A 24,587-nucleotide genomic window follows, 5' to 3' on the forward strand; every position below is an offset into this window, starting at 1 on the left:
AGAGACAGGAAAAAAATCGTCAGTTTGCTTGTTAAATTCCAATATCCTTTTTAAAAAAGTACCTTTTTGGCCAGGCATGGTGGCTCATGCCTGTAATCCTAGCACTTAGGGAGGCTGAGGCAGGTGGATCACTTGCGGTCAGGAGGTCGAGACCAGCCTGGCCAACATGGTAAAAACGGTCTCTACTAAAAATACCAAAGAAATTAGCTGGGGGTGGTGGGCATCTGTAATCCCAGCTGCTTGGGAGGCTGACCCAGGAGAATCACTTGAACCTGGGAGGAGGAGGTTACAGTGAGCTGACATCGCCCCATTGCAATCCAGCCTGGTGACAAGAGTGAAACTCCATAAAAAACAAACAAAAAGTAACCTTTTTGTCTTGAAATAATTATAGCCTCACAAAAAGTTATAAAAATAGTAGGTCCTGTGTACCCATCACAGAGCCTCCCCTAGCAGTAACATATAACTAGAGTGAAATTTCAAAACCAGGAAATATATTTGATTGCAACTCCTTTTTCAGATAAATGATTTCCAAATATTTTCTCCCAGTATGTAGCTTGTCTTTTCATTATCTTAGCAGTGTATTTTGCAGAATAAAGTTGTTAATTTTGATGAGATCTAATTACCTGTTTTTTCTCTTTTTTGGATCATTCTTTTCGATGCAATGTCTAAGGACTTTGCCTAATCCCAGGTCAAGATTTTCTTCTGTTTTTAAAGTTATATCCTTTTGTGTTTTTTATTTAGATCTATTTTCCATTTTTAGTTTTTACATAAGCTGTGAGGTTAAAGTCAAAATTTGTTTTGTTTTGTTTTTTGCTTATGTATGTCCATTTAGGGAAGTGACTAGTTTTTTTTAATAGATTTTTTTTTTTTTTTTTTTTTTTTGAGACAGGGTCTTGCTCTGTTGCCCAGGCTGGAGTGCAGTGGCCTGATCATGGTTCATTGCAGCCTTGACCTCCTGGGCTCAAGTGATTCTCCCACCTCAACATCATGAGTAGCTGGGACTACAGGTACACACTACCACACCAGGCTAATTTTTATATGTTTTGTAGAGATGGATGGGGTTTCACTATATTGCCCAGACTGGTCTCTAGCTCCTGAGCTCAAGTGATTTGCCTGTTTTGGCCTCTCAAAGTGCTGGGATTACAGACATGAGCCACCATCCCTGGCCAAATGGAACTTTTTACTCATAAATATTCACAGAGTAAACACAATTATGTAATCAGCAGTTAGATTGACAAAGGACAACACCAACACCTCACAGTCCCCCTTGTATCTCAACTGGTCATTATCTGTTCTGCTGCCTGACAACCACTTCGCTGGTTTCTGACACCGGAGATGAGTTTGGTCTGTTTTCCCTTAGGTAAGTGAAATTATACAGTACCCCTGTTTTGGTTCCTTTTCTAACATTTTGTTTGTGAAAATCATCTGGGTTGTATGTCACAGAAGTCATTTTTTTTTTGGTTTGTTTTTTCAAGAGTCGGAGTCTCACTGTATCACCCAAGCTAGAGTGCAATGGCATGATCATAGCTTACTTTAGCTTCAAACTCCTGAGCTCAAGCAATCCTGCCTCAGCCTGACAAAGCTCTGGGATTACAGGTATGACCCAGCTTGTACCTGGTTGAATTCTCTTTTTCTTTTTTCTTGTGGTACAGAGTCTCTCTCTGTCACCAGACTGGAGTGCAGAGACATGATCTCGGCTCACTGCAATCTCCCCCGCCTCGCCCGGTTCAAGCAGTGCTTCTGCCTCAGCTTCCTGAGTAGCTGGGATTACAGGTGCCTGTCACCATGCTGGGCTAATTTTTTTTTGTATTTTTAGTAGATACAGGGTTTCACCATGTTGGCTAGGATGGTCTGGATCTGCCTACCTTGGCCTCCCAAAATACTGGAATTACAAGTGTGAGCCACCGTGCCCGACCAATTCTTTCATTCTCATCACTGCATAGTATTCCACTGAATGAATGTGACAATCTATTTGCCACTTCTATTTATGGATATTTGGGTTTCCAGTTCGATGCTATTAAAATTAGTGCTGCTGTGACATTTTTGTACATGGCTTTTGGTAAACATAGGTACACATTTCTATAGGATGTATGCCCCGGAATGAATTTGCTGGGTCATAGGATATGTGCATGTGGAGATTTGGTATATTCTGCACAGGCATGTGCTGGGCTGGGTGCTGATTTGTAATGTTTGCCAAGTTTCCATGTGTAAATACTCCCATTCTCTCCAGTTTCAAGCTACCAAAGTGAACTCGGTTGGTTTACAAAATAGCTAAAAATGTTAACAGTTGCTTCTGTGAGGTAGTACAAGCCAGCTCCAGGACATCCCTCATACTGCTAAGCAGTTTTCCAAAATCGTTATACCAGTTTACACTTCTGCCAGTAAGTGAATGAGAGTTCTAGTTGCCAGACTTGTACTTTTGGCATGATCGTTTTCATTTTCATCATGCTGTGTGGTGTGTAGTGCATCGCTTTGTGGTTTTAATTTGTATTTCCCTGATGACTAATAAAATTGAACACATTTGGTTACTACATTTTATACTTGAGGTGACTGAATAATCTGAAACTAATATTTTTTCTCCCAGGAATAGAAAGATAAGAGCTTGTTATTGAGTGTGGTTCAGATACAGATAAGATTACAATTTTGCATGTCTTATGACCTAGTCTGTAAATTTCAACACTTCATCACCATCCCACTGGTATACAGTCTGTGAATTTATCTGGGAACTTCAGCTCTCTTTTTGCCCTTAATTTTCTAATTTGTAAAAATGTGGGTTATAGTTCCTTCTGGTCTGGGTTAGTTCTGGGGATTAAATAAGATTCCTTCTATGGTGCTTAGTGTATGATAAGAATTAGATAAAGTCATACCTTGTATTTGAGATGAGCTATTTCTGAGGATTTTAACAGTACCCAGAATTTTTTTTTTTTTTTAAGACAGGGTCTCACCCTGTCACCCAGGCTGGAGTGCACTGGCACCATCTTGGCTCACTGCAGCCTCTGCCTCTGGGGTTCAAGCAATTCTCCTGCCTCAGCCTCCCGAGTAGCTGGGATTATAGGGGCACGCCCAGTTAATTTTTGCATTTTTAGAACAGATGGGTTTCACCATGTTAGCCAGGCTGGTCTTGAACTCCTGACTTCAGGTGATCCATCTGCCTCGGCCTCCCAAAGTACTGGGATTACAAGCATAAACCATCACATCCAGCCAGTACCTAGAATTCTGAGTTAACATTGGGGTTTCCAAGTTCTTAGCCTCCTTTAGGGAGACAACATAGTGTAATAGTTAAGAGCCAGGTCTCTGAAATCTGACTTGGGTTTGAATCCTGTGTCTGCTTTTTTTTCTTTTATTCTTTAAGTTCTGGGGTGCTTGTGCAGAATGTGCAGGTTTGTTACATAGGTATACACGTGCCATGGTGGTTTGATGGATTAAAAATTTAAACATAAGACCTAACGCCATAAAAACCCTAGAAGAAAACCTAGGGAATACCATTCAAGACATAGGCATAGGCAAGAACTTTATGACTAAAACATCAAAAGCAATGGCAACAAAAGCCAAAATAGACAAATGGGATCTAATTAAACTTAAGAGCTTCTGCACAGCAAAAGAAACTATCATTAGAGTGAACTGGCAACGAACAGAATGGGAGAAAATTTTTGCATTCTACCCATCTCTCTGCTTTTTAATAGCCTTGCAAGCTTCGGCAAGTTCTGTCTCTTCTCTGTACCCAGTTTTGCAAAACCCATGAAGGAGTTAGGTGGCTACTATTGATGACACTTGTTTGCAAATGTCATCTTTGCATTTGTCTTTCCTATTGTCCTGCTAGGGAGATAGCAGGACAGAACAGATCACCCGGTAGGACTGGGAAGTTATTGAGGACATAAGACTTAGCACGCGTATCTAAGCAGGCCATAGGTTGGTACTGAGACTACTTAGGGAGAAACAAGGGAGAACTCTGGATGTAGTCAAGAAGCATAAACCAGGGATTGACAAATGTTTTCTGTAAACATCCAGATATTAAATATTTTTGGCTTTGTGGGCTTTGTGGTTTGTCACAGTTATTCAATTTCTTTCTTTTGTTTTGTTTTGTTTTCTTTTTTTTTTTTGAGACAGAGTCTCACACTATTGTCCAGGCTGGAATGTAGTGGCACAATCTCTGCTCACTGTGACCTCTGCCTCTCAGGTTCAAGCGATTCTCCTGCCTCAGCCTAATTGGGATTACAGGCGCCTGCCACCATGCCCGGCTAATTTTTGTGAGACAGGGTTTCACCATGTTTGGCAAGCTGCTCTCAAACTCCTGACCTCAAGCGATCTGCCCACTTTGGCCTTCCAAAGTTCTGGAATTACAAACATGAACCACCATGCCTGACCATAGCTACTCAGTCTTGTAGTGTGTTTCGATGTTCCTTCGAAATGTTAGCTTGAGCTGTAATCCCCAATGTTGGAGGTAGGGCCTGGTGGGAGGTGATTGGATCATGGGGTGTATCCCTCATGAATGGCACCATCCCTTTGGTGATAAATGAATCTGGCTCAATTCACACAGTATCTGATTGTTCGAAAGAGTCTGGGACCTCCCTATTCTCTATTTCTTGCTCCCTTTCACCATGGAACTTGCCTGCTCCTGCTTCACCTTCCCCCATGATTGTAAGCTTCCTGAGGCTGTCACCAGAACCCAAGCAGATGTTGGTGCCATGCTTGTACAGCCTGCAGAACCATGAGCCAATTAAACTTTATGAATTACCCAGTCTCAGGTGTTGCTTTCTTTCTTTTTTTTGAGACAGAGTTTTGCTCTTGTTGCCCAGGCTGGAGTACAATGGTGCTGTCTTGGCTCACTGCAACCTCTGGCTTCCAGGTTCAAGCTATTTTCCTGCCTCAGCCTCCCAAATAGCTGGGATTACAGGCATGTGCCACCATGCCTGGGTAATTTTTTGTATTTTTACTGGAGACAGGGTTTCACCATGTTGGCCAGGCTGTTCTCTAACTCCTGACCTCAGGTGATCCACCCACCTTGGGGTCCCAAAGTGCTGGGTTTATAGGTGTGAGCCACCATGCCTGGCCAGGTGTTTCTTTATAGTAATACAAGAATAGCCTAATACACATGGCTATGTTCTAATAAAACTTTTTGGAAACGTTTGAATTTCGTATGATTTTCATGTGTCATGAACTATTATTCTGTGGATGTTTTTTTCTTTTTTTGAGACAGAGTTTCGCTCTTGTTGCCCAGGCTGGAGTGCAATGACGCAGTCTTGGCTCACTGCAGCCTCAGCCTCCCAAGTAGCTGGAATTGCAGGCATGTGCCACCATGTCGAGCTAATTGTACATTTTTAGTAGAGACGGGGTTTCACCATGTTGGCCAGGATGGTCTCGATCTCCTGACCTCAGGTGATGTGCCCGCCTTGGCCTCTCAAAGTGCTGGGATTATAGGTGTGAGCTATTGCACCCAGCCAGGTGTTTCTTTATAGTAACACAAGAACAGCTTAATATACATGGCTATGTTCTAATAAAACTTTTTGGAAACATTTGAATTTCATATGATTTTCATGTGTCATAAAATATTATGCTGTGGACTTATTTTTTAATTACCTAAAAATGTGAAAGCCTTTGTTAGCTCATGGGCTAAACTGTGTCTCTGGGCTGTAGTTTGCCAACCCCTGGTGTGGACCGCGAAGGAGGAATGTTGGCTGTTCAGCCATGGTTCTCAACTAGTGTGATGTGTGTCAGGGTGTGGAGGAGAAGCCTCAGAGGAATCTTGTCTCCTGTCAGTGAGATAGACATATGTAGAGTCATACAATAGCACAACTTGAAAGCAAGGGATAATTTACATTTAAGACAGAAAGGTACTGTCAAAGAAGGAATGCTGGCAGGATTGAATAATTTGACAGAGCTAACACTGGAATGTATAGAAGAAAAATATAATTTTGAAGCAGATGTTCAAATTGTATCATGGAGAAGAAAACAGAAAGGCCAGACAGCTGAGACCATAGTATGGATAAATTAGACATCAGTATTGACTCTTTTGGGAAACTTTTAAAAAAATTTAAGTTTTCCCCTTCTCTTTTGATTTTTATCTCTGGCTTGCTGTAGTAAGAAAAATGCTTTAAAAAGTAATAGGATCCATTGGCTGTGACACCAAAACCACGGGCCAAGAAAAGTAAAAATACAGAAATTGGATTACATTAAAATTAAAAACTTCTATGCATCAAAGGACTCAACAGAGTGAAAAGGCAACCTATAGAAGGGAAACCATATTTGTAAATCAGATATCTAGAATAAATACAGAATTCCTACAAGTCAACAGCAAGAAAACCTTTACCCAGTGAAAAATTGGGCAAAGGACCTTTCTGTGAACAAATAAACATTTCTGCATAGAAGATGTACAAATAGCCAATAGGTACACGCACAGATGTTCAACATCACTAGTTATTAGGGAAATGCAAATCAAAACCACAATGAGATACCACCTCTACCCATTAGGATGACTATATAACTAGTGTTGGCAAGGATGTGGAGGACTTGGAATCCTTGTACACTGCTGGGAATGTCAAACGTCCAGCTTCCATGGGAAATAATACGGACAGTCCTCAACAAAGTTTAAAGTAAAATTATCATATGATTCAGCAACTTCATTTCTGGGCAGATACCTAAAAGAATTGAAGACATTCCTGAAGAGATATTTGTATACTTGTATGCCTAGCAGCATTTATTTATGATAGCCAAAAGGTGGGAGCAACCCAAGTGTTCATGGACAGGTTATTAGATAAATGTGGTATCTATACACAAGATGTTATTCAGCCATAGAAAGGGGGGAAATGTGGACATATGCAATAAACCTCAAGGACATTATTCTAAGTGAAATAAGTCAATCATAAAAAGACAAGGGCTCTGTAGTTCTACTTATCTAGAGCAGTTAAATTTGTGTATAGAGAAAGTAGAATGGTTGTTGCCCAGAGCTGAGTTGAGAATAGAATGGGGAATTATTTAATCGGTATGAGTTTCAGTTTTTCAAGATGAAAAGAGTTCTGGAGATTGATGGTATAGCAGTGAGCTCTGGAGATAGGTTGTACAGCAATGGTAGTGATGGTATTAACACTCCTGAACTCTATACTTAAAAATGATTAAGGTGATGAATCTTCCATGTATTTTACCTCAAAATAATAATAAAGTGAATGGGACCCTGAATGGTCTAAGGTAGTAGTGGCTTTGTTCTAGCGGTGGTGAAGTGATGTGGCAAGCAGGAAGAAAGCTCTGGTGGGAGTAGCTGATGGAAATTATGCAAAGTCAGGGGCTAATGAGTGTGGAAAAAAGTCCCACATGAAATACAAGATCTGAGGAATTGCACCGGTGGAAGGACCTACCTTACAGTTCATTTCTTTCACTAAATTTATGAAGAACATTTGCATAAAGGAAATGAAGGGTGGTTGTGGTTGGAGTACAGGAGGGAAAAGGGAAAGAATCTCAGATGAAATGGCAAAGTGAAGCAGCAGGCAGTCATACAGGGTGATGTAGATCCTGATGAAAAGAGCAGGGTGAAACAACAGAAGGATTTGACGCAGAAGAGTGACGCAATCAGATCTGTATTTTAGAAAGTTACCTCTGGTTGCTGGGTAGAGAATGGATTGAAAAGTAACAAAAGTGGAGAAGAGGCTATTGCAAAAATATGGCAATTCTATTCTTCAGTATATAGTCAAGAGAATTGAAAGCACGTATAGCAACATTATCCTAGTTTAGACTAGAATAATGGCAATGGAGATGAAAATATGTTGATGGATTTTAAAAAATGTTTAGGAGGCAAAATTAGAATCTGGCAATAGATTGAATAACAGGGTGAGCCATTGGTATAGATCTCTGTTCTAATATTCTTTCATATCTGTTGAACTTTCTTGGTTTAATTTAAGGGGTTTTCTTGGTCTGCCTATTTCATAGCCAACAAACACATGAAAAGTTATTCATTAGGGAAATCCAAATCAAAACCACAATGAGATACCAATTCACACCCACTAGGATGGGCATTATAATAATAATAATAAACAGAAAATAACCAGTGTTAGCAAGCATGTGAAGAAATTGGAACCCTTGTAACATTGGCTTTTACATTGGAATAAAATGGTGCAGCTGCTTCGGAAAACCGTTTGGCACATCCTCAAAAAGTTAAACATACAGTTGCCATTTGACCCAGCAATTCTGCCCTTCAGTATATAGTGAAGAAAGCATGACCACATAAAAACTTATGCATTAATGTTATGGCAACATTATTTATAATCACCAGAAAGTGAAAACAACCCAATGTTCATCAACATATGAATGATAAATGTGGCCTATCCCTACATTGGAATATTATTTAGCAATAAAAAGGAAGGAAGTCCTGATTCATGCTACAACATGGATGAACCCTGAAAACATGCTATGTGAAAGAAGCCAGTCACAAAAGACCACATGTTGTATGATTCTATTTATATGAAAGGTCCAGAATAGGCAAATCTATAGAGACAGTAAGTAGATTTGTGGTTACCAGGGCCTGAAAGGTAGAGGTGAGGGAAAAGGGAGTGACTGCTAATGGATGTGGGGTTTCTTTAGGTGGTGATGAAAATGTTCTGGAATTCAGTCACACAACTTTGTAAATATACTAAAAGCCAATGAATCGTACATTTTAAAAGAGTGAATTTTATTGTATTTGAATTATATGTGAAACGTTAAAAATCAAAGATCTATTTGATTGTCAGCATCTTGGACAATGGTTTTATAAAACATAGATATGAAACTTCTTGAGTCATATGTTCCCAAATAATTGGCAGTATGCATTCCATAAAATAGCTTTTTAATTAAATTATAAATCAATCTTCAAAACATACTGAAAAGCATATAGAAATTATATATCTGATATTTGAAACATGAATTTCTGAAAAGTTTCCTTGTTGAAATGATCTAAATATTCAGCCCAAATAAGCGTCTAGTTTTACAATTTCACACGTAAGAGAGAAAAATGATTACATTCGCATTCCAATGAAGAATTTATTTTAAAATATTGTGTTGGGAGTTACTCTGGTTTCATTTCAATATTTTGAAAACAAGAGACAAGTACATGTATTTGTAGTTGCACATTCTACTGAGGGGCTACTGTTTGTATTTTTTGTAGAGGTGGGGTTTTGAGGTGTTGCCCAGGCTTGTCTGGGACTCCTGGGCTCAAGTTATCCACATGCCTGGGCCTCCCAAAGTTCTGGGAATTACAGGCATGAGCCACTACTCCTGGTCATTATAGGTTATAACAGTTTGTTTCAAAATCCTTATTGACATACTCTTTTATATATATAAATGCAGTGTGTGTGTGTGTGTGTGTGTGTGTGTGTGTATACACACAGTATATATGCATTATTGTGTGTATACACATATACACATACACATATACACACATACTGCATTTATTCAGCTGGAAGGCTTATGTGCAGGATAGTACTTGCAGTTTTTAAAAAATGTGTGTTATAGGGGCTGGGCATGGTGGCTCACACCTGTAATCCCAACACTTTGGAAGGCTGAAGTAGGCAGATCACTTGAGGTTGGGAGTTCAAGACCAGCCTGGCCAACATGGTGAAACCCTGTCTCTACTAAAAATAGAAAAAAAATAGCCAGGTGAGGTGGCAGGCACCTGTAATCCCAGCTATTTGGGAGGCTGAGGCATGAGAATCTCTTGGACCTGAATCTCTTGGAGGTTGCAGTGAGCCAAGGAATACCACTGCATTCCAGCCTGGGTGACAGAGTAAGACTGTCTCAAAAAAAAAGTTTGTTATAAAATATATACATATATTAAACAGGTACGACTTAAAATTGGGTTGATTTTTATTCTGACAGCATGAAAGTTGTTTCTCATCTTTTTAAGGAAACCTTAGTCAGTGGGAACTCATTTACCATTCTCCACCGTCACTCTTCTTTGCATCACTTGTTAATAATTTACTAACAAGAGGTGCTAGGATTTTTTTTTTTTACATTTTCCCACAATTACAAAGTTCTTTTCAAAAATAGCCAATAGTTATGCTTAGTCAACTTTCAAGATTGCTTTTGCTGTAACAAAAGCACCACAGCAGTTGTTTTATGTAATTTTATAATTTCAACATCTAAAACCAGATACTCTAGAGAGCCCTTGGTGTGAAGAAGGAAGGAAAAAAAAAAGCTGATAAATACATGGCTGACTTGTCAGATAAGGTACAAAAGTAAACATTATGACTGCAACCATTGTAGAAAAGACTATGAAGGGGCACTGAGTGCCTCAGCCCAGAAAGTAAATAGGGATTGGTTCTCTGTACTGTGTGTGATAATCTGTACTACTTTTTGTCATTTCCTGTGGAAAGAGAAAGCAACTAGACAGCCTTAGGGATCTTGCCTTGTGGCCTTAGGTTGTGGGGAATTGTCTTTATGAAAGCTAGCTGCCAGGTAGATAACATTCAGGAAAAAGAATAATGAGGAATCATTTTGGGTCAGATATCATTCTCTCTTACATTATGTGAAAATAGACCTGGTGTAGCTGCAGAGCATTCTAGATCTCTATTTGAATTTACTTACATGTATTGAATCTTAATCGTAAGTGTCAAATCATTTTCTATTTTTCTAACTTGTGTGGCAGCGTCCCCCACTGCCTTCCTTCTCTATCACACTCAATATTTCTAACTATTATTTTAAAATACTTATGGTACTTTTTTTTGAGAGAGAGAATGAGGGTCTCTCTCTATTGCCTAGACTAGAGTGCAGTGAACAATTTTCCTACCTCCACCTACTGAGTAGCTGGGACCACAGGTGTGCACTACCATGCCTGGCTAATTTTTAAAATTTTTTGTAGAAGTGGGAGTCTCCTTGTGTTTCTCAGGCTGGTCTTGATCACCTGGGCTCAAGCAGTCCTCCTGACTTGGACTCCCAAAGTGCTGGGATTATAGGCATGAGCCATCATGCCTGGCCCTTAAATTCTGTAAGTAAAAATAAATACATATAATTTAACCCCATCAATTGTCTATTATCAGTTCTGTTCCTGAGTGAATTCACCACACAACATAATCTGTTTATATAGTCTGTTATATAATCATTGACATTAATGTTCAAAAGGTCATGATTAAACCCTTTCAGTCAAGACTATTAAACAGTTATAGGCTGATACGGTTTGGCTGAGTCCCCACCCAAATCTCATTTTGAATTCCCATGTGTTGTGGGAGGAACCTGCTGGAAGGTAATCAAATCATGGGAATAAGTCTTTCCTGTGCTGTGCTCATGATAGGGAATAAGTCTCACAAGATCTGATGGTATTATCAGGGGTTTCTGCTTTTACATCTTCCTCATTCTCTTTGTCTGCTGCCATCCATGTAAGACATGACTTGCTCCTCCTTGGCTTTTGCCGTGATTGTGAGGCTTCCCCAGCCATGTGGAACTGTAAGTCTAATTAAACCTCTTTTTTTTAGTGAATTGCCCAGTCTCAGGTATGTCTTTATCAGCAGTGTGAAAATGGACTAATACAGTAAACTGGTACCGGTAGAGTGGGGCATTGCTGAAAAGATACCTAAAAATGTGGAGGCTACTTTCTAAGTGGGTAACAGGCAGAGGTTGGAACAGTTTGGAAGGCTCTCAGAAGAAGACAGGAAAATGTGGGAAAATTTGGAACTCCCTAGAGACTTATCGAATAGTTTTGGCCAAAATGCTGATAATGATGTGGACAAAATGCTGATAATGATGTGGAAATCCAGGCTGAGGTGGTCTCAGATGGAGATGAGGAACTTGTTGGGAGCTGGAGCAAAGGTGACTCTTGTTAACATTTTTGCAAAGAGACTGGTGGCATTTTGCCTCTGCCATAGAGATTTGTGGAACTTTGAACTTGAGAGAGATGATTTAGGGGAAAGAAATTTCTGGGAGAAGAAATTTCTAAGCAGCAAAGCATTCAAGAGGTGACTTGGGTGCTGTTAAAACATTCAGTTTGATAAGTGAAATAGAGCATTAAAGTTCATAACATTTGCAGCCTGACAATGCAATAGAAAAGAAAGTCCCATTTTCTGAGGAGAAATTCAGGATGGCTGCAGAAATTTGCATAAAAAATGAGGAGATGAATGTTAATCTCCAAGATAATGGAGAAAATGTCTTAAGGGCATGTCAGAGGTCTTCATTGCAGCCCCTGCAATCATAGGCCTGTGGGTCTAGGAGGAAAAGATGGTTTTGTGTGCTGGGCCCAGGGTCCCCATGCTGTCTGCAGCCTAAGGACTTGGTGCCCTGTGTCCCAGCTGCTCCAGCTGTGACTGAAAGGGGCTAACATAGAGCTTGGGCTGTGGCTTCAGAGGGTGAAAGCCCCAAACCTTGGCAGCTTCCATGTCAGGTTGAGCCTGTGAGTGCAGAGAAGTCAAGAACTGAGGTTTGGGAACCTCCACCTAGATTTCAGAAGATGTATGGAAATGCCTGGATGCCCAGGAAGAAGTTTGCTGCAGGGGTGGATCCCTCATGGAGAACCTCTGCTAGGGCAGTAAGGAAGAAAAGTGTGGGGTGAGAGCCCCTATACAGAGTCCCTACTGGGGCACTGCCTAGTGGATCTCTGAGGAGAGGGCCATGGTCCTCCAAACCCCAAAATGGTAGATCCACCTAGAGCTTGTACCATGCACCTGGAAAAGCTGTAGGTACTGAATACCAGCCTGTGAAAGCAGCCAGGAAGGAGGCTGTACCATGCAAAGCCACAGGAGCAGAGCTTCTTAAGGCCATGGGAACCCACCTCTTGTATCAGCATGACCTGGATGTGAGACATGGAGTCAAAGGAGATCATTTTAGAGCTTTAAGATTCATGGTCCCACTGGATTTCAGACTTGCAGGGGGCCTGTAGCCACTTTGTTTTGGCCAATTTCTTTCATTTGGAATGGCTGTATTTACCCAATGCCTGCACCGTCACTGTAGGTAGGAAGTAAGTAACCCGCTTTTGATTTTACAGGCTTATAGGTGGAAGGGACTTGCCTTGTCTCAGATGAGACTTTGAACTGTGGACTTTTGAGTTAATTCTGAAATGAGTTAAGACTCTGGGGGACTGTTGGGCAGGCTTGATTAGTTTTGAAATGTGAGGACATGTGATTTGGGAATGGCCAAGGGTAGAATGATATGGTTTGGCTGTGCCCCCACCCAAATCTCATCTTGAATTCCCATGTGCTGTGGGAGGGACCCAGTGGGAGGTAATTTAATCATGGGGGCAAGTTTTTTCCTGTACTGTTCTCATGGTAGTGAATAAGTCTCATGAGATCTGATGTTTTTAAAAAGAGGAGTTCCCTTGCACAAACTCTCTTTGCCTGCTGCCATCCATGTAAGACGCAACTTGCTTCTTTTTGCCTTCCACCATGACTGTGAGGCTTCCTTAGCCATGTGGAACTGTAAGTCTAATTAAACCTTTTTCTTTAGTAAATTGCCCAGTCTTGGATATATCTTTATTAGCAGCCTGAAAATGGACTAATACAGAGGCTTTTATATACCAAATAGCAATTTACTATTAAATGATGTATTAAAATAATTTTATTTTAGTCCAAGATCTATTGGTATTGCTCGGAATCTTTAACTTTAAGCCCTTAAGTGTGCTTGAACTTTGAGTTAAAGATTCATCTTGCTAGTGTCAAGGGGAACATAGCAAGAGCCTTAACCTCCCTCATCAGATGGTGGACTATGCATACTGATCGCCAGCATGTTCCATCTCCTTCAACAGACAAGGGACTAAAACAATTACCATACAGAAGCTTTTTGGCAGGTTTACGTATAGGGATGAAGAGGAAGTAGAAGGATCAGGCTGTTTGACCAGGCTGTTCTTTTCTGTTTTTCCTTTTTTTTAAGACAAGGTCTTGCTCTGTCACCCAGGCTGCATGTGGCATGTGGCTGCATGGCACTGCATGTGGCTGCAGTGGCATGATCATGGCTCACTGCAACTTCAGCTTCCTCAGACTCAAATGGTTCTCTGACTTCAGCCTCCTGAGTAGCCAGGACTACAGGCATGTGCAACCATGCCTAGCTAATTTTTGTGTATTTTGTAGAGATGGGGGTTTATCATGTTGCCAAGGCTAATCTCAAACTCTTAGGCTGAAGCAGTGCTCCTACGTTGGCCTCCCAAAGTGCTGGGATTTCAGTTGTGAGCCACTATGCCCAGCCCAGCCTGTTTTCTTTCTGAGAAATGTTTCATTTTCTATTGCAATTATTTTTTATTTTCTTTATAAATTTTCCCTTCATTCTTTTTTGCATTTTGATCTTTTGTCTCCCTTTTCTTCTTTAAGTGGCCTTAGTTTTTCTGAGTGATTTTCAGTTGTGTGTATTTAATCCTTTTTGCGTTTCTAAAGGAGCAACTACTAACACTTTTTTGTTGTGTAATGACATCAGGTTTTACAACTGCCTCATGACTCTCAACCTGGTAGACAGCTTTTGGAAGACCATGTAGAGAACAAAACAGCTGAAAACAATGATCACCCATACATAGGAAGGAGCCCACTGTGATGTACAGAAGGCCCAGCCCGTACATTTCCAGGGCTGGGAGCACTCCTCAGTCTGCTCTCTCTCTAGTTCCTTGGCAGCTTCTTTCCTGGAGCTATCTCTTTATCTCTTCATCATTCATCCAGTTTTGGAGAATCATCAAAGGTAAATGTGTTACTAGTAAAGAAATGAGTGAGCAGGCCTGGGTTGTCCAAATGTTGCACATTTCAAAGAAAGTTTTGGCCCTTATCCAGCACGTTGGAGATAACCTCTAAGCTCATGGTATATCTTGCCTGTTACAAATGTTAGCATGGGACCTTTGCTAACAACGTGATTCATAGTGGGGGCCTTGGCTTTGTGATTGCAGTTTGACCTCTGGAGGGGCTGGTAACTGAAGGTTACCCATGTGGGCACTGCATACCTATAATACCAACCTCCAATAAAAACCCTGAACACTAAGGTTAAGGTGAGCTTTCCTGATTGGCAATACTTCAGGTATGTTACCACATGGAGAATTAAGGACTGTGCATATGACCTCACTAGAAAAGGAAAACTGGAAGCTTGTACCTTGTTTCTCCTTGACTCTGCCATATGCACCTTTTTCCTTACTGATTTTAAGCTGTAACCTTTTGCTGTAATAAACCATAACTGTTAATATAATGGCTTTTCTGAGTTGTGTGAGTCCTAGCAAATCATTGAATCTGAGGTAGTCTTGGGGTCCCCCAGTAATAGTAAGGCAGCCCAGTCAGTCTTTCTGGCCCCCTCTTGAGCTCCTTTGTACTGGAATGAAGTAGTGGAAGCCTGACTAAGGCCCAGACACTCATTACCTATAATGCTGCATTGACACTGTGAGATGTCCCAGTAATATTCTTGCCATACCTAAGGATGTGGGTAACCTGTCTCTTACCCCCAACAACCTCTGCTAGAGAGGTTCACTCTAATCTACCTTAACCTGTGTATGAGTAGGCCGCAGATTTTGCATGCAAACATGTATATGATACCGATTGTAGACTGACTGGACAATTAATTACTAAGATATGGCTCTTATATATGACCCCAAACCCATTTCACCTTTTCTTCAGCACCAGGGAGTGGTTTTATAGAAGCTTGCTTTTGCCATTAAATATCTCCTTTCACACATTGGTAGCAAAAGCTAGAACATACTTGTGGGCATGTGAGCAGGACCCGAGGCTTCACTTGCATTTCTAAAGGAGCAACTAGCCGTAGTGTCTGGGCTTTCATGATTCTTAGTTCCCTTAGCCTTTAGAACATTACCAAGTGTTTAACCCAGGAGTTGGCAGGCTTGTTGTGGAAAAGGGTCAGATAGTAAATATATTAGGCTTTGCAGGCCATTTGGTCTCTGTTGCAAGTGGAAGCAATCCTGCATAAGCTTTCTCAACAAAGTTTGCCCTTCCCTTTGGCATATCCACTCAGCTGGCTCACCACTTCATCAGCTCTATCACTGAGAGCACAGTGATCTCTGTCACATTGCACTTACTCTGTGAAGATGTTCTGAGCATCCTTATACCTTGAGTTAGTCCAATTTTATTCCTTGGTGTCTTTATGCTAATCGATTTGTGTCCATGGTAGCACTGGGTAGGGGGTGGCATGTACCTATTCAGATAGCTCAGTTCTAGGACATGAATCTAAAGTATGACACAGCTAGACATAGCACCCAATTTCAAAGATCCCATGTGGAACCCTTCAAATGTAACTCATGAACCAGAGTCCTCCCCGGTCTACAGATTGAGTCTCCAGCAACCATCTAAGAAAGGTAAAGTTGGGAAGATGGTTGTCATTACTCTTTGTTGTAGAAAAGCCCTTCCCTATTGTAATTCACATTGCTGTCCATCCCATTATCTCCTTAAGCCTTATTGCTGTAACTTATACCTGCTGATGTCCAAACTGCCAGCATCAGCATTTCTTTGCCTGAGTCTTTCTTTGGTGGTCCAGGTCTTCTCTGCATGTACACCTCAGGTTTGAAATACCAGGGAAATAATGCCACTCCTAAACCCCAGGAGTCTTCAACTGGTAACTTACAGCTCCTTCGTGGTTATGGAAGTAACTCTGAAGGGTGTGTTCTATATTGGCTTCCAGAGTGTCCCAGTGGGATTTTTTTCAGTTAACCAAAGTGGTAACTTGCTTGACAGTGTACCCTTATTGACTATCTTCCTTTCTCCACTCTCCCAGGGTTTCAAGGAATTACTGCTTGATAAACTACTTGCATTTGAATCCTTGTCTGATCTGCTTTGGGACAGCACAAATTAAGAAACCTGCTAACTTGACTGCTACTCCTTGCTTCCCTGGGCTCCTCTTCTCCGTTGTTGCTTCTGAATGCGAACTAATTCTGGATGCAGGTTTAGGCAGTTCTTCCTGTAAACCTTCATATACAGAGTCTAGGCCCAGTGGGGTGGAGAGTGGATTTGATATTATGGTCTTATGACTTTGGTCATAAGCCATTGGTCTTATGCTATTGGTCTTATGACTCTGCCATCTTGTTCTACCCCAGGAATGTACTCTTTTGCTGTGTAAGCTTCCAGAGGTGGCCCAAATGCATACTCTCTCAGCCTTCATTTTCTGTTTTTCTTCTGCCTGTTCTTTGAAGTCTTCTTTCTTTGACCTCTCCCTTTCTTACTTGAGTCCCCTGCCCCTCCATTTCCTGGGATTTTTCACCCATCTGTGGAAGAAATCAAGTCCTAGTATCTTCTCCCATCTTGCAGTTTCCACTGTGCTTGCTGCTCCAGTCCCAGGAGAGACAGTGGGAGTGGGGCAGAGGAGATACACGTGAGAAATTATGGCTGCAGCTGCTTTTTTCCTAAAATAACTGCATTAATGGTGACAGTCAGGGTTTGATTGCTGAAGAGGACTTGCAGGAACCAAAATGACAATAGTTTGGTTTATTGCAGGAAAAAGATCTAAATTAGCACCAGCATTAAAGTTAGGAAATTTGTCTGAGAGAAAGGCTGCTTTACTACAAGGGGTCTGAAGAAGCGAGGCCTGACCTCCAGTATCCTCTCCATGTAAGGGCCACACATATGTATGTCCTCTGTTGGACTGGGAACCACTGACATGTGCATGAAACACCGTGAATCCAGGGAGCATAAGATGGAGCCTCAGTTGAGGTTTCTTATATCTTGCTGGTCACATAAGGATATTCTTTCTGTCATCAGCCCCAGTGGCAGAGCCCTCTTGGGGCTCATGAAGACCAGGTGCAAATCATCAATCTCACTCGTATCAATCAGCAATGCTAAAAGCTGGAACAAACTGCTCTGAAACTCCTCAGACCCATGTTACAAAGCATTGTGGTTAGTCAGTACATTTCATGTCTTGATAGGGGTCAGTGCATTGCAGGTACTTTAGCAAAACAACTCAGCCTTCTGGAATGAGCCTTCACAGCATAGTTCACTGCCTCCACCACCAATCATCAAGGCATTTTTAAGACCAAATGATAACTCTTCATTTGAGAGCAATTACTTGCATTACAGCATCATATAATCAAATCACATAGACAATCAAAATGCACCTAATGTAGTAAGGGGTTGGTATGGATTTAGACAACTGAACAGTTCAATAGTACTAGCACAAAATGGAACAAACTTGCTCATATTTTGGACTACCTTTTTAATTCTATTTCCTCTCTGATTTACAACTCTCTGCTCTCTCAGGTATGCATCTATGAGTGAAGAGTGGCAAAAATAATTCATCAAGTCTAAATCTTCTTCAGGCCAATTTTATTCCATAGCAATAGTGTTGTGAGGCAGTTTTAATTCAATCTCAAAATACATTTGATCAACCACCTCAGTATTATTATAAGTTTTATTGGCCTCTATAATATTAAATTTACCTGTGATTTCTGTATTGTAGTACTCTAATACATGGTATAATATAAATCAGACATAATGACGTATTATTTTGTTCCTCCCAACAAAATATGCCTTTTATCATGGGAGTGGAGGTTAGAGGCCATGTCTCTATTATTTTAGGATTCCAAACCTTTTGTAAATTCCTTTCTCTGGGCATATGGTTTGATGGATAGCATTTTCCTGGGAGGAGACACGTCCCCCAGCAGGGCCTATTTAATCCTCATTGGAAGTCATCTAGTCCTATTTAAAATGTGTGTAATACCCACAAGTTACACTACAGAAAAATAATAGTACTCACCTGTGGCACTAAAGTTGTTAAAGAGCACCTCAGTATGTTGTATTCTTCAATTACAAATTTCTACAGGCTGGGAAACATCAGCCTCCCCTAAGTGTGTATCCTGTGCTTCTGCTGTGAGAATCCCAGGCCACTGTGCCTGAGATAGCTCACACTCCATTTGAATGAAGATATTTTGTAATCCAGCTGTGTGACATGCAAATCCACTCCCATCACTTGGTCTGGGCATGTGGTCTTAGTGTGTACTCTAATGCAAAACTGTTCCATCAATGCTGTGTTGTCATTTCAGTTGCCATCCTTGTCATTCCTCCTGTAGGAAGATGTCTTGCAGTTTCTTCATTCATACCAGAAGTCTTTTTTTCCCCTCTTCAAAATATCTTTCCTCATTGAAAAGGAATTCCTCTTCACCAATTCCTCTCAACCTAGCTCTGAATTCTCAGAAGGTTCCCTTAAGTGGGCCAGTGAAGTTGGATCCACTAGACCCACTATTGATGTTGAGTACTAACTTCTTTCTTATAATTAGGAAATAAACTTGGATCCTACAATGTTGACTCTCTCAAACTACAGCCATGTGAGTAGTACTCACTGCTAAATGAATTTTTTGTTTTTGAGATGGAGTCTTAGTCTGTTGCCCAGGCTGGAATGCAATGGCATGATCTTGGCTCACTGCGATCTCTGCCTCCCGGGTTCAAGTGATTTTCATGCCTCAGCCACCCAATAGCTAAGATTACAGGCATGTGCCACCAAGCCTGGCTAATTTTTATATTTTCAGTAGAGATGGGCTTTTACTATGTTGGCCAGGCTGACCTTGAACTCCTGACCTCAAGTGATCCCACCCACCTCAGCTTCCCACAGTGCTGGGATTATGGGTGTGAGCCACTGTGCCTGGCTTCTAAATGGACTTTGATTCCAGTATACCATAATGCTTCCAATACCCATTCACATAGAATTCCTGATTTTTTATGCTCAGTACTTGAGCCTGCAAATTAGATTTAATTATTTTCCATTCTCAGTGATCCAAGTATCTCAATTGTTCCTCCACCTCTTTATGTCTTTCCACCTCCAATAACAGGAACAAGAACTACTTTTGTACATAATGTTTTGACAGATGTGACATGCCAAAGATGAATGTCTTCCATCATATCCCAGTACATTCTTTAAAGTTTCATTATCATAATCAATGGTTGCACAGTGTTCATTTAGACTAGTGTTCATCGGTGTTTTCCAGATTCAACTGGATATGTATTCCATAGTTTGCTTCCCAGTTCAGGTTTTCAATCATAGCTCTATCCTGTGAGAAATGGAAACCAAGATATAGCCATATTTGTATTTTTCTGAATAGTTACAGTCCGAGCTGCTATCTGTTCATCCATTTTGAGGATGAAGACCACTCTCAGAAGTGTATGTTACATTCATTGAGTTGGCTACTGTCCTGCTTAGTTCTTGATTCTTCAGAAAGGGATTTTAGAAAACTGAATCCTTTACTGCAAGGGCACTGAGTTAAAGGTAAAAGAGAGTATTATTGTATTGCTCTGAGATTCCCTCAAGGCACCAAAATTATATTAAAATTTCCCTTTTATAACATTAATTTATTAACTACCCTCCCCTCAGCAACAATTTCACCTTTCTCCCATTTATCATTAATTTAAATCCAAACCTTTTCCCCTAAAGTAGGTCCCACTGGTTGAGTCACTGAACTATCCTATATTTTTGGTAGTAAGATGAGATATTCTAGCGTTTCCTTTTGGGGTCATTCCCAATAGTAGGAGATCATATTGGATAAATACGAAGAAAGGGTACTATCCGTCCATGAAGCAACAAAACATTTAGATGGTAAGCCCCACCTTGGCAAAGTGCAGGGAACAGATAATCCATGCCATCAATTGCTTTAGAATTTTTGCATTTAGATTCAAATTTATCTATCTATCTATCTATCTATCTATCTATCTATCTATCTATCATCTTATTTTAGAATTTTATAAGATTTGGGTATTCTTAATGGTAGCCCTGATTGCAAGGACTACCAGATCCATTGTTGAAAAGGAAAATAGAGGTGAAGTAGGGAAGACATGTATGCAAATACTTGTTTCATTCTTTATCTCTTTCTCCCTAAGGCAACCAACTGATGTAATCATTTATCTAATGGAACTTCACTTTTGGTTCCCTTCACCTTCAGTTGCAAAACATAATGCTATCCCAATGCTCCTGGAGTCAAAAAAACAAAACAAACAAAAAACATAATGCTGCAGGCTGGCAGACTAGCCCTTTGATTCTTTGTTACGGCCGTCTTCTTAAACAGGTATTTTAGTTACCCATTTCAATTTCCTATTAGCCCATGACTTTGAAAGCGATAAAGGTAAGTCCATTGAATACAATGTTATTTTGCATGTCATTTCCTATGTGAGTGGGGAACTGAGTGCTGTCAGTTCACTTTACTAAGATCTAACTGATCTTCAGTTTAGATCAGTTAAAAAGGTAGAAATTGGCTGGACATGGTGGCTCACACCTGTAATCCCAGCACAGCACTTTGGGAGGCCAAGGCAGGCAGATCAATTGAGGCCAGGAGTTTGAGACCACCCTGGTTAACATGGTGAAACCCTGTCTCTACCAAAAAATACAAAAATTAGCTGGGTGTGGTGACATGCACCTGTAATTCCAGTGACTCAGGAGGCCAAGGCAGGAGAATTGCTTGAACTCAGGAGGCAGAGGTTTCAGTAAGCGAAGATAGTGCCACTGCACTCCAGCTTGGGTGATGGAGTGAAACTGTGTCTCAAAAAAAAAAAAAGGTAAAAGTTTTCCAAAATTCTAAGTTCTCTCAAGTCTGAGGTGGGGGAACGGGATGGGTTGGGGGAGTATCAGTTTGCCTCTTGCTTCCTCAGAGTCTTTCTCCTGTTGGAAATTGCGTCTTTCTGGCATTTTAAACTGAAAAAAGATGTAGGTTCTGAACTCAGGTATTTGCTTTTAAAAGAAATCTGGTCCTGTTCCTGTTTTTGAAGTGGATATCTAATAAATACATATCAGTTGGAATTATCCAGTAAAGCAGCTTCTGGCTCAGGTTATGATTGGCACCTGAGAAAGAATAGTCTGTTTTTCTTCAGTGAAATTATTAAGGAAGGGAAAATGTAATTGATATGGTTTGGCTATGTCCCCACCCAAATCTCATCTTGAATTGAAATCCACATGTATTGAGGGAGGGAAATAATTGGATTATGGGGGCAATTCCCCATGCTGTGCACTCACATGCTATCTCTTGCCTGCTGCCATGTAAGACGTGCCTTCTTCCCCTTCCACCATGACTGTGAATTTCCTGAGGCCTCTCCAGCCATGCAGAACTGTGAGTCAATTAAACCTCTTTTCTTTATAAATTATGTCTTTATTGCAGTGTAAAAACAGACTAATACAGAAATTAATTACTTTTATCTTCATTTTAATCAATTTACAAGCAAATGACATTAATAAATTGTGATAGAGCATAATGTAAAGATTTTAAAATAATTTATTAAACCAAATATGGATCACACAGAATGAATATATATGAAGAAGTATTTTATGTAATTTTTGAATTTACAATTCCATCTATAAAATTAAAGTGTACAAAATTAATTTATGTTTTTAGATGCCCAGATAGTGCTTACCCATGAGGGCCGAGTAACTGGAAAAGGGAAATATTGAGGTGCTTCTTGATATGGGCGGTGGTTACATGGTTATGTTCAGCTTGTACAAATTAATCAATTATCAATTTATGATTTGTACACTTTTTTGTATGTGTATCATACTTAAAAAAGTAGCAAAATGAAACAAAGTGCAACCTGCCATTAACTTATGTTCTATTAAGAGGGTCAGCAAGAAAATAAATCTCCATTTCTGTTGCTTTTCCTTCCTTTGTGCAGAGTCATTTTTGCATTTGGCATCATTTTCCTTCTGCCTGAAGAACTTCCTTTAACATTTCTTAAAGTGCAAGTTTGCTGGTGGTGAATTATTTCAGCTCTCATATATCTTAAAATCCTTTATTTTGTCTTTGTTTCTAAAAGTTTTTTTTTTTTACTAAATATAGAATTCTAGGTTGACAGTTTTTTTTCCCTTTCAGCACTTGAAAGATATTGCAGTCACTGTTTTTCTGCTTCTCTTGCTTCTGATGAAAAACCTGTTGACACCCTTTCTTTTTTTGTATGTTATAAATATAAAATATCTTTCTTATTTTGTATGTTATATGTCCCCTCCAGCCCCTGCTTTTCTTAAGCTTTTCTTTTTCACACTGGTTTTGAGCAATTTTATTTGAAATGTCTTGTGTAGTTTTCTTTCTGTTTCTTGTGTTTGGGGTTCATTGAGCTTCTTGGTTTATAGTTCTCATCACATTTTGAAAGGTTTTAACCATTGATTCTTTAAATTGTTTTTTTTTTTTCTGTCCCTTCCTTTCTCCTTTCCTTCTGGGACTCCTGTTAGACACATATGAGGTCACTTGAAGTTGTCCAGTAGCTTAGTGATGCCCTGTTAATTAAAAACAAAAAAAATCTCTTTTATCTTTGTGTTTCATTGTGGATGGATTATATTGTTATGTGTTCAAGTTCACTAATCTTATCTTATGCAATCTCTGATCTGCCATCAATCCTTTCCAATGTTGGTTTAGTCCAGACATTCTAGTTTTTACTTCTTGTTGTTTGATTAAAAAATCTTCTATATCTTTACATATCTTTTTGAAAATATGGAATACAGCTATATTACATTTTCCTTTTTCCATATTCCAGCTGACAATTTTAATGTCTTTGTCTGTTAATTCTAATACCTGTGTCATTTCTGAGTTGATTTCCATTGATTGATTTTTTTTCTCCTCATTATGGGTCACATTTTCCTGCTTCTTGGCATGTCAGATAATTTTTAATTGGATTTAAGACATTGTAAGTTTTATATTTTTGAGTACTGGAGATATTTATGTTATATATATATTCTTGAACTGTGTTCAGGGTTTCAATTAAGCTACTTGGAAACAGTTTGATCCTTTCAGTTTTTACTTTTAAGATTTGCTAGGAATAACCCAAAAATATTTAGCATAGGGTTAATTATTCCTGACTGCTGAGGCAAGACAGTTCTGAGCATACTGCGCAATGTCCTGTGAATTATGAGTTTTTTCCATTTGGCTAATGGGATCAGGCACTACAACCAACCCTCTGTGAGCATTGGGTACTATTCCCTCTAATCTTTTTGAGCGTTTCCTTTTTTTGCTTGAAAGCATTTCCTCCACACTGTGCTAATCAGTACTCTGGTGAAAATTTGAGGGGGGTCCTCTGCAGATTTCTGGAGTTCTATCTCAGTGCAGCTCTGCAGTTCAGATTCCTCTCTGGTACTCCTGTACTCTCAACTCCATTTTCTCATCCCAGGAGTCTCCTGGGCCCCCTGCCTGGATTTTCCCTCTCTGCCCATGCCCTGGGAACTCTCATGACAGTAGGCTGGGCCAACTGCAGGCCTCATCCCTTTTCTCAGGGATCACTGTTCTTCGTTGTTAATGACAAGTGCCTTGAAAACCATCGTCTAATTTTTTGGCTATTTCAGATGGGACAATGAAGTTCAGCCCCTGTTACTCCATGGTGTCCAGATGAGAATATTTAACTGAATCTACATGAGTTTTAAAAATGGCTGGGTGCTGTGGCTCATGCCTGTAATCCCAGCACTTTGCGAGGCCGAGGTTGGTGGATCACTTTAGGTCAGGATTTCAAGACCAGCCTGGTGAACATGGTAAAACCCCATCTCTATTAGAAACACAAAAATTAGCTAGGTGTGGTGATGTGTGTCTTTAATCCCAGCTACTCAGGAGGCTGAGGCAGGAGAATTGTCTGAACCTGGGAGACAGAGGTTGCGATGAACCAACAAATGCCACTGCACTCCAGCCTGGGCAACAGAGCAAGACTCTTTCTCCAGAAAACAACAAAAACAACAAAAATGAACCTCACGTGAGTCCAATTTATTACCTATACAATGTATCTATTATATTTTAT

The 24,587-nt window shown here is 40.2% G+C and overlaps 1 protein-coding gene across 1 annotated transcript in view; it reads left to right on the top strand.

The window, feature by feature from the left end:
- Positions 1-894: 894 nt before the first annotated feature.
- HRH4 (histamine receptor H4) overlaps positions 895-24,587 on the top strand; it is a 43,943-nt gene continuing 20,250 nt past the window's right edge. The window contains exon 1 of the transcript XR_008476034.2: positions 895-24,542. The gene's annotated coding sequence lies outside the window, so the exon portion shown is untranslated. The remainder of the gene's footprint in view (positions 24,543-24,587) is intronic.

This window comes from Callithrix jacchus, chromosome 13, assembly GCF_049354715.1.
Source record: "Callithrix jacchus isolate 240 chromosome 13, calJac240_pri, whole genome shotgun sequence".
Taxonomy (NCBI): Eukaryota; Metazoa; Chordata; class Mammalia; order Primates; family Cebidae; genus Callithrix; species Callithrix jacchus.